The 7,705-nt window shown below is 37.5% G+C and overlaps 1 pseudogene; it reads right to left on the bottom strand.

The window, feature by feature from the left end:
* Window positions 1-714: 714 nt before the first annotated feature.
* LOC118988300 (keratin, type I cytoskeletal 18-like) lies at window positions 715-1,998 on the bottom strand (annotated as a pseudogene).
* Between the last annotated feature and the right edge of the window lie 5,707 nt (window positions 1,999-7,705).

Raw genomic sequence — 7,705 nt, forward strand, 5'->3', positions numbered from 1 at the left:
TGTAAGTTACAGCATGGAACTACATAAATAGTTTTATATGTATTCAATAATATCATGATAAATGAGTGAGGCCAGGTGGGTAATTGAAGCAGTGCGGGGACAACTTTATAAAGTACATGCTTTTCTAACCACTGCTGCACATCTGAAACTAATACAGAATAATATTAAATATGAGTTGTAATTGAAAAATAAAAGAGTATGAAAACTAATAAAAGAGTTCTACAAATCTTCTTGGTACAAGATTGATATGCAAAAATCAATTGTTTTTCTACGAACAGTTGAAAGTGAAATAAAGACCTAAAAAGTGAAAAATATCCCATGTTTATGGATTGTTAGAGCTAATATTGATAAAGATAGCAATTCAACACTCCCCCAAACTGATCTAAAGATGTAACACAACACAATCCCTATCAGAATCCAGGCTAATGTCATGTAGAAATTGATAAACTGCACTTAAAATTCCTATGGAATTTTAAAGGACCCACAATAACCAAAACAATCTTGATTTTTAAAAAATTGGAGGATTTAAACTTTAAAACTTACTAGAAAACAATGGTGATCAAACCAGTGTGGTACTTGGTAAGGATAAACATATAGCTTATTGAAGTGAAATTGAAATTATATATATATAAATTATATATACACACTTCTTTTTTTCTTCAATGAACTTTTTTATTGGCTTCCTGCCCTGCCGTGGGTTGCCCCACTTCTGCTGCCTTTAATGCCTCAAACCTTCAGTATCCTTGACCTCAGACACTACTTTGCCATCCACAATCCTGCAGGTCATGGTCTTTTGGATGGTTTGTAAGGAGGGGCTCTTGTCCAGGGGGTCAACAAGATTGAAGTCCTATTCTTTTTCTAGTAGGCTGCGGTAGGTGGCAATCTCAGCCTCCAGCTTGACCTTGATGTTAAGCATACTCCAGGGCCTGGTGCTGCCCCTCCCCTGGTCTGGACCAGCCTTGACTCCAGGTGCAGCAGGATCTCATTGAGCTGTTCTATTTGCATGGCATAGCGCATCTCCACCTCCATCAGGCTGTTCTCCAAACTGACCTTCAGATTCCTCACTGAGTCCAGGTCAGTCTCCAACTGAACTATATGCCTCAGCTCCGAGAGTGTTGTCTAAGTAGTGCCTATCTCAGCGGTCTGTGAGGTGACCACTGTGGTGTTCTCAGTACATGTCTAGCTCCTCTTGGTTCTTCCAAGCCAGATTGTCTTACTGGGCCTGGATGTCTGCCATGATTTTGCCGAGGTTCTGAGATTTGGGGGCATCTGACTCCATGGTCAACCCAGAATTGGCAATCTGGCTTTGTAGATCATTTACTTGTTCCTCATGGTTCTTCTTCATGAAGAGCAGCTCCTCATGGAGAGCCTTGGTCTCTGTCTCCAGCTACAGCCAAGTGGTGTTGATGTCATCGATGACCTTTCTGAGCCCATTGATGCCATTCTCCACATACTGGCACATTGCCGGCCCCATATCATACTTGACTCTGAAATTATCAGCAGCAAGACTGGCATTGTCAATATGCAGAACATTGTCCACAGAATCTGCAAAGATCTGAGCCGTCAGGTCCTCGATGGTCTTGAAATAATGTTCCCGTCTCTGACCTGGGGTCCCTTCTTCTCCAAGAGTTTCTGGATTTTGATCTCCAGTCTCTGATTATCAGCCTCCAGGCTTCTCACCCTCTACAGGTAGAAGGCCAGGCAGTTCTTCAGGCATTGCATTGTCTCCTTCTCATGCTGGATGGCCCCTATGCCTGCCAGATCCCTGGATCCCCAGCTGCCCCACACGCTGGTACAGTGGGACACTGGGATCCAGGAGCCCAAGCCCCCAGTGCCTACACACACGCTGGCCACGCTGCTATCCAGCCAGACCTGGTAGCTGAGCAATTGCATGGAGCCCAGGGTTTGGCAGCCTGTGGAGAACCTGGAGCATGTGCTGAAGCTCACGCTGTTCAGGGAGGAAGATGAGAAGCCAAGACTCAGGTTGAAGCTGCCCATACATACACTTTTACATTTACAGTTTATTGGTTTTTAAAAATATTGTTGTTTGTTGAGGTAAAATTCACATAACATAAAATTAATTATTTTAAAATGTGCAATTCAGTTACATTTAGTACATTCACAATGAGGAAATGCACTTTTATCTAGTTCTAAAATATTGTTATCTCCTGAAAAAGAAACCCTGTGCCAAGCAAGCAGTCACTCCCTATTCTCTATCCCACCCCCAACCCCTGCCTACTAACAGTGTATTTTATTTCTCTAGGAATTTACCTCTTCTGGATATTTTATGTAAATAAAAACATATATGTGACCTTTAGTATTTGGCTTCTTTCACTTAGTATGATGTTTTTGATGTTTATCCATGTAGTAGTATACACAAATGCCTCATTCCTTTTGTTGTCTGAGTAATACTCCATTTTTTAAATATAAAATTTTGTTTGTTCATTTATCCTTTCATGCACATAATGGTTGTTCCCATCTTTTGGTTATTGTGCATAGTACTGCTATGACATTTGTGTACAAATATTTGCTTGAAAACTTGACTTCAATTCTTTTGTGTGGCTATCTAGAAGCAAAATTTCTGTGTCATATGGTCAATTCATGTTTAATTTTTTAACTGCTAAACTGTTTTACATAAAAGCTGCATGATTTTACATCCCCTCCAACAATGGAGGAGCATTCCAATTTCTTCACATAAGTGATAACACTTTTTGTTTTTTAAAAATTATATTTATCCTAGTGAGTGTGATGTGGTACTTGCTTGTGATTTTAATTTGCACTTCCCTAATGACTAATGATGTTGAGGATCTTTTTATGTGTTTGTTGGCCATATGTATATGTTTCTTAGATAAATATCAATTCGTTTGTATAGCCATTTTAAAAATTTAATCTGGATTGTATTTTTCCATCACCCTTTAGCCCCTTATATCCCCTACCCCCAGCAATCACCACACTGTTGTCCATGTCCATGAGTCCTTTTTCCTTTTAGCTCAATCCCTCCACCCCTCACCTCCCCCCTCTCTAGCTGACGCCCTGCTCTCCATCTATGAGTCTGTCCCCATTTTCCTTGTTAGTTTAGTTAGATTCCACATGAGTGAAATCATATGGTATTTGTCTTTCTCTGACTGGCTCATTTCACTTAGCATAATGCTCTCCAGGTCCATTCATAATGTCATAAAGGGTAAAACTTTCTACCTTTTTACAGCCAAGTAGTATTCCATTGTGTAGATGGCCCATAGTCGTTTTATCTACTCACCTACTGATGGACACTTAGGCTGCTTCCATATCTTGGTGATTGTAAATAACACAGCAATGAACATAGAGGTGCTTATGTTCTTTCAAATTAGTGTTTTGGGTTCCTTTGGCTATATTCCCAGAAGTGGGATTACTGGGTCAAAAGGCTTATTTTGAACTTAGATTATTTGTGTTTGATAGTTAAGATGTCTTTATATATTATAGATACTAGACTCATCAAATATGTAATTTGTAATTATTTTCTCCCATTCTGTGGTTTGTCTTTTTACTTTCTTTTTTTAAGTATTTTATTTATTAATTTTTAGAGAGCAGGGAAGGGAGGAAGAAAGAGGGGGAGAGAAACATCAATGTGCTACAGATATATGATCGGCTGCCTCCTTCATATCCCAAAATGGGGACCTGCCCCGCAACCCGGGCATGAGCCCTGATGAGCAATTGAAACAGCAACGCTTTGGTTCTCAGGCTGGCACTCAATCCACTGAACCATACCAGCCAGGGCTTTTAAAAACTTTAAAAAAATTATTCTTGTTTATTCTATTATAGTTGTTCCAATTTCCCCCCATTGCTCTCCTCTACCCAGCCTGCCCCCACCTCCCACAGTCATTCCCAACACCATTGTTTATGTCCATGGGTCATTCATATATTTTCTTTGACTAATCCCTTCCCCTTCTTTTCACCATTATTCTCCTCACCCATCTCCTCTGACAGCTGTCAGTCTGTCCCATGTTTCCATGTCTCTGGTTCTGTTTTGCTCATCAGTTTATTTTGTTAATTAGATTCTTCTTATAAATGAGATCATGCGGTATTTGTTTTTCACTTCTTGATAGTATCCTTCAAGGCAAAGAAGATTTTAATTTGATGAGGTAAAATTTATTTTTTATTATTGCTCATCCTTTTGATGTCATATCTAAAAATTTATTCCCTAATTCAAAATCATAACAACTTACACATGTTTTTCTCCTAAGAATTTTACAGTGTCTGCTTTAAAATGTATATCTTTACACTTGGACAAAACCAAGGGGGAGGGTGGAAGCAAGAGAGGGAGGTGGGTTTGGCTGGGATGGAGGGGAGTGGTGGGGAGAAAATGTAGACAACTGTAATTGAACAACAATAAAGTAATTCGAAAATAAAATAAAATATATGCCTTTAATCCATTTTGAGTTACCATATTTTGCTGTGTATAATGTACATCCACGCTTTTTGGTCCAAGCTTTCAGAAAAAATCTTTTGTTTTAATTTTTTAATTCAATTTTTTATTTATTTAAATTCAGAAACAAAACCAGTTATTGCATTCCAGGGTATTATTTTGTGTATCATTATTTTGTATATCATTATTGCTTTCTAGAGTTACACTTTTAACATATAGGCACAAATAAAAGGATTTAAAATATTTATATAGATACAGAATTAGTGCTACCTATGTATAATGTACATTGTTATTTTCCCATCAAAAATTTGGACAAAAAGCACACATTATACATGGCAAAATATGATACTTTTGCATATGTTGTGAGGCAAGAGTCCAAGTTTATACTATTACATGTAGATATCCATTTGCCTCAGCATTATTTGTCGAAAAGATCACTTTTTTTCACCGTTTAACAATTTTGGTTTTAGAGAGATGATATTCAAAATCAGACATCTGACAGTGTTGTAAGATGCAACCAACAGTTTTTCAAGTTTTTTAACTAGAAGTTTAAGTAAGTAATGTGGAAGGAGAATACTAAAGAATAATAAATATGCTATATGAAAATGATTGTAAATAGAATTTACTAAGCATAAAATGAAGCATTTCTAATGAATTACATGTATTTTATTTAATTGCATCTATAAATATCTATGAGAATAAGTTCCATTCTGACTATCAACTCAGGGTGTTCCAACAGTTCATTAACTAGTTTTCTTGTCATAAAATTTTATCCCACTGTTGTACATTAATTTGTCTCATAATAGCTATGTTGATTTTTGCAACTGAAATGTTTTCCTCCCTGCTAAAGTACCACTGGTGTTTTTAAATTTTTAAAATTACACTTTATTTTCAATATTTTTGTATTGACTTTGGGTATACAGCATAGCTGTTAAACATCTATGTTTAACATTGTATACTTTACAAAGTGTTCCCTCTGATATTTTCAGTACCCACCTGACACCATATAGTTATCATAATATCATTGAGTATATTCCCTATGCTGTACTCTATATCCCCATGACTATTTTGTAACTACAAATCAGTACTTCTTAATCCCTTCACCTCTTTTATCCAGTTTCCCAACACCCCATCCCTCTGGCAACCACAAGTCTACCCTCTGTGTTTATGAATTTGTGTCTATTTCTTTGTTCATTTACTGTTCTTTAGGTTTGACATATAAGTGATCATGTAGTATTTGTCTTCCTCTGTCTGACTTATTTCACTGACCATAGTATCCTCTAGGACCATCTATGCTGCCATAAATGGTAAGAATGCCTTCTTTTTTATGGCCAAGTAGTATTCCATTGTGTAAATATACCATAGCTTTTTTATCCACTCATCTACTGATGGGCACTTAGGTTGCTTGCATAGCTTGGCTGTTGTATATAACACTGCAGTGAATATAAGGGTGCCTATATGCCTTCAGATCAGTGTTTTGGGTTTCTCTGGATATATACCCAGAAGTGGAATTGCTGAATCTTAATATAGTTCCCTTTTTTTTTGAGGAACCTTCATCAGGATAAGTGGCTACACCTATCTGCATTCTCACCAACAGTGCACAAATGTTTCCTTTTCTCTACATCCTCACCAACATTTGTCATTTGCTGATTTACTGATGGTAGCTATTCTGACAGATGTGAAGTGATAACTCATGATGGTTTCAATTTGCATTTCTGTGGTGCTTATTGATATTGTATAAACTTTTATATTGTCTATTGGGCATCTGTATAACTCCTTACAAGAAGTGTATATTCAGGTCCTATTCTCATCTTTTAATTGAGTTGTTTGTGGGGGTAGGGGTTTGGTGTTGAGTAGTCCACTGGTCTTGTTTCAATGCTTCATCTGTAGAGTTCTGCTACAGATGATTCTGTTTCTCCCCCAACTTGTTCCCTTTTTTCTAATTTCTACTGCTTTATGTTGTTTTCTTTATCTTTCTCCTTTTTCTATGTACTGCACTTTTACTTTCATCTATTTGTTTTTCTTTTGCTTTTTCTTTATGCCTATTATTTACAGTGAGCAAACCTATTCATTATCTCTCATTGTGAAGTTAAAAGATTGACTGCCTTGGCTGGTGTGGCTCAGTGGATTGAGCTCCAACCTGGGAACCAAAGGGTCACCTGTTCAATTTCCATTCCGGGCACATATCTGGATTGTGGGCCAGGTCCCCAGTAGGGGGCGTGGGAGAAGCAACCACACATTGATGTTTCTCTCCCTCATTCTCCCTCCCTTCCCCTCTCTAAAAATAAATAAAATCTTTAAAAAATTGACTTTCTAACAAAGCCATAATAAATAATTGTTGCAGAAAAAAATTATCATATTTAGCATTTTGTGACTCCAGGATAGGAGATCTTGCTTGATTTCAAAATCATTAGTCCTTCTATTGCCAAAGCTGGGACCACTTGTTCCCACTTGGAGGCTTAGCTCGGAACCACTGACCTTAGAATGTAAGACTATAACAATCTCTCTCCTATCACTCTATTACTCACCATTAAGTTACTCATGTAGCTTGTTTGGCCCTGAAATTATAATCCTTGGTAAAAATGATCTTTTTATTTGTTCCCAACACTCAGTCCCCATCTTACTTGTCAATTCTGGTAATCACATTTTCCATTTTGTTTTATGAGCCTGAGTCTCTACCTTGATACCCTGCCTTTTACCCTAGTCCTGCTAGGACTGGATTTTTGTTTTGATTATGTCCATTACTGCTGTTTCCCTGTAGTTCTCCTTTCTGAATCTCAGGATTGTAGCTATGTCCATGCTGGTAGTCAATGTAGACTTCTGAGTATTAGCTTCCTTGACCCATTTTATTTCTGTTCAGAGGGTCGGTTGGGACTTACCATTGTCTTAAAGTGGACAACCTCATGTCCATCATTCTCAAAGTTTAGTGTGCATAGAGGTTACTTATGCTACTTATGAGAACTACATATTCTTAGAATTTATGGTGTAATTTTTTTTTCATTTTGTTTGGTATAAATCACAGGGTTTTCCATGTTTGACAATGAATCTGATACAAGTGCTAACCACACTAGATTTTGAGAAATCTTGTAATTTACAATTAAGGCTTGCCAAGGAACTGTTTGCTCTGGTCTATTGTCTTATTATTGGATGCTACTTCCAAATTGACATTGTCAGAGCTTAATTCACAAAGCTGGAACTGCCTGTATTCTGCAGCCTGTCACACTTGGGTAGTTTAACCTGTGAGGTGTGCTGAGACTTCAACAGCTGATTTTTGCTAGAGGGAATACGCTAACAATGGCCAGG

Source organism: Sturnira hondurensis, unplaced genomic scaffold (assembly GCF_014824575.4).
Source record: "Sturnira hondurensis isolate 20B ecotype Veracruz unplaced genomic scaffold, ASM1482457v3 Scaffold0006301, whole genome shotgun sequence".
Taxonomy (NCBI): domain Eukaryota; kingdom Metazoa; phylum Chordata; class Mammalia; order Chiroptera; family Phyllostomidae; genus Sturnira; species Sturnira hondurensis.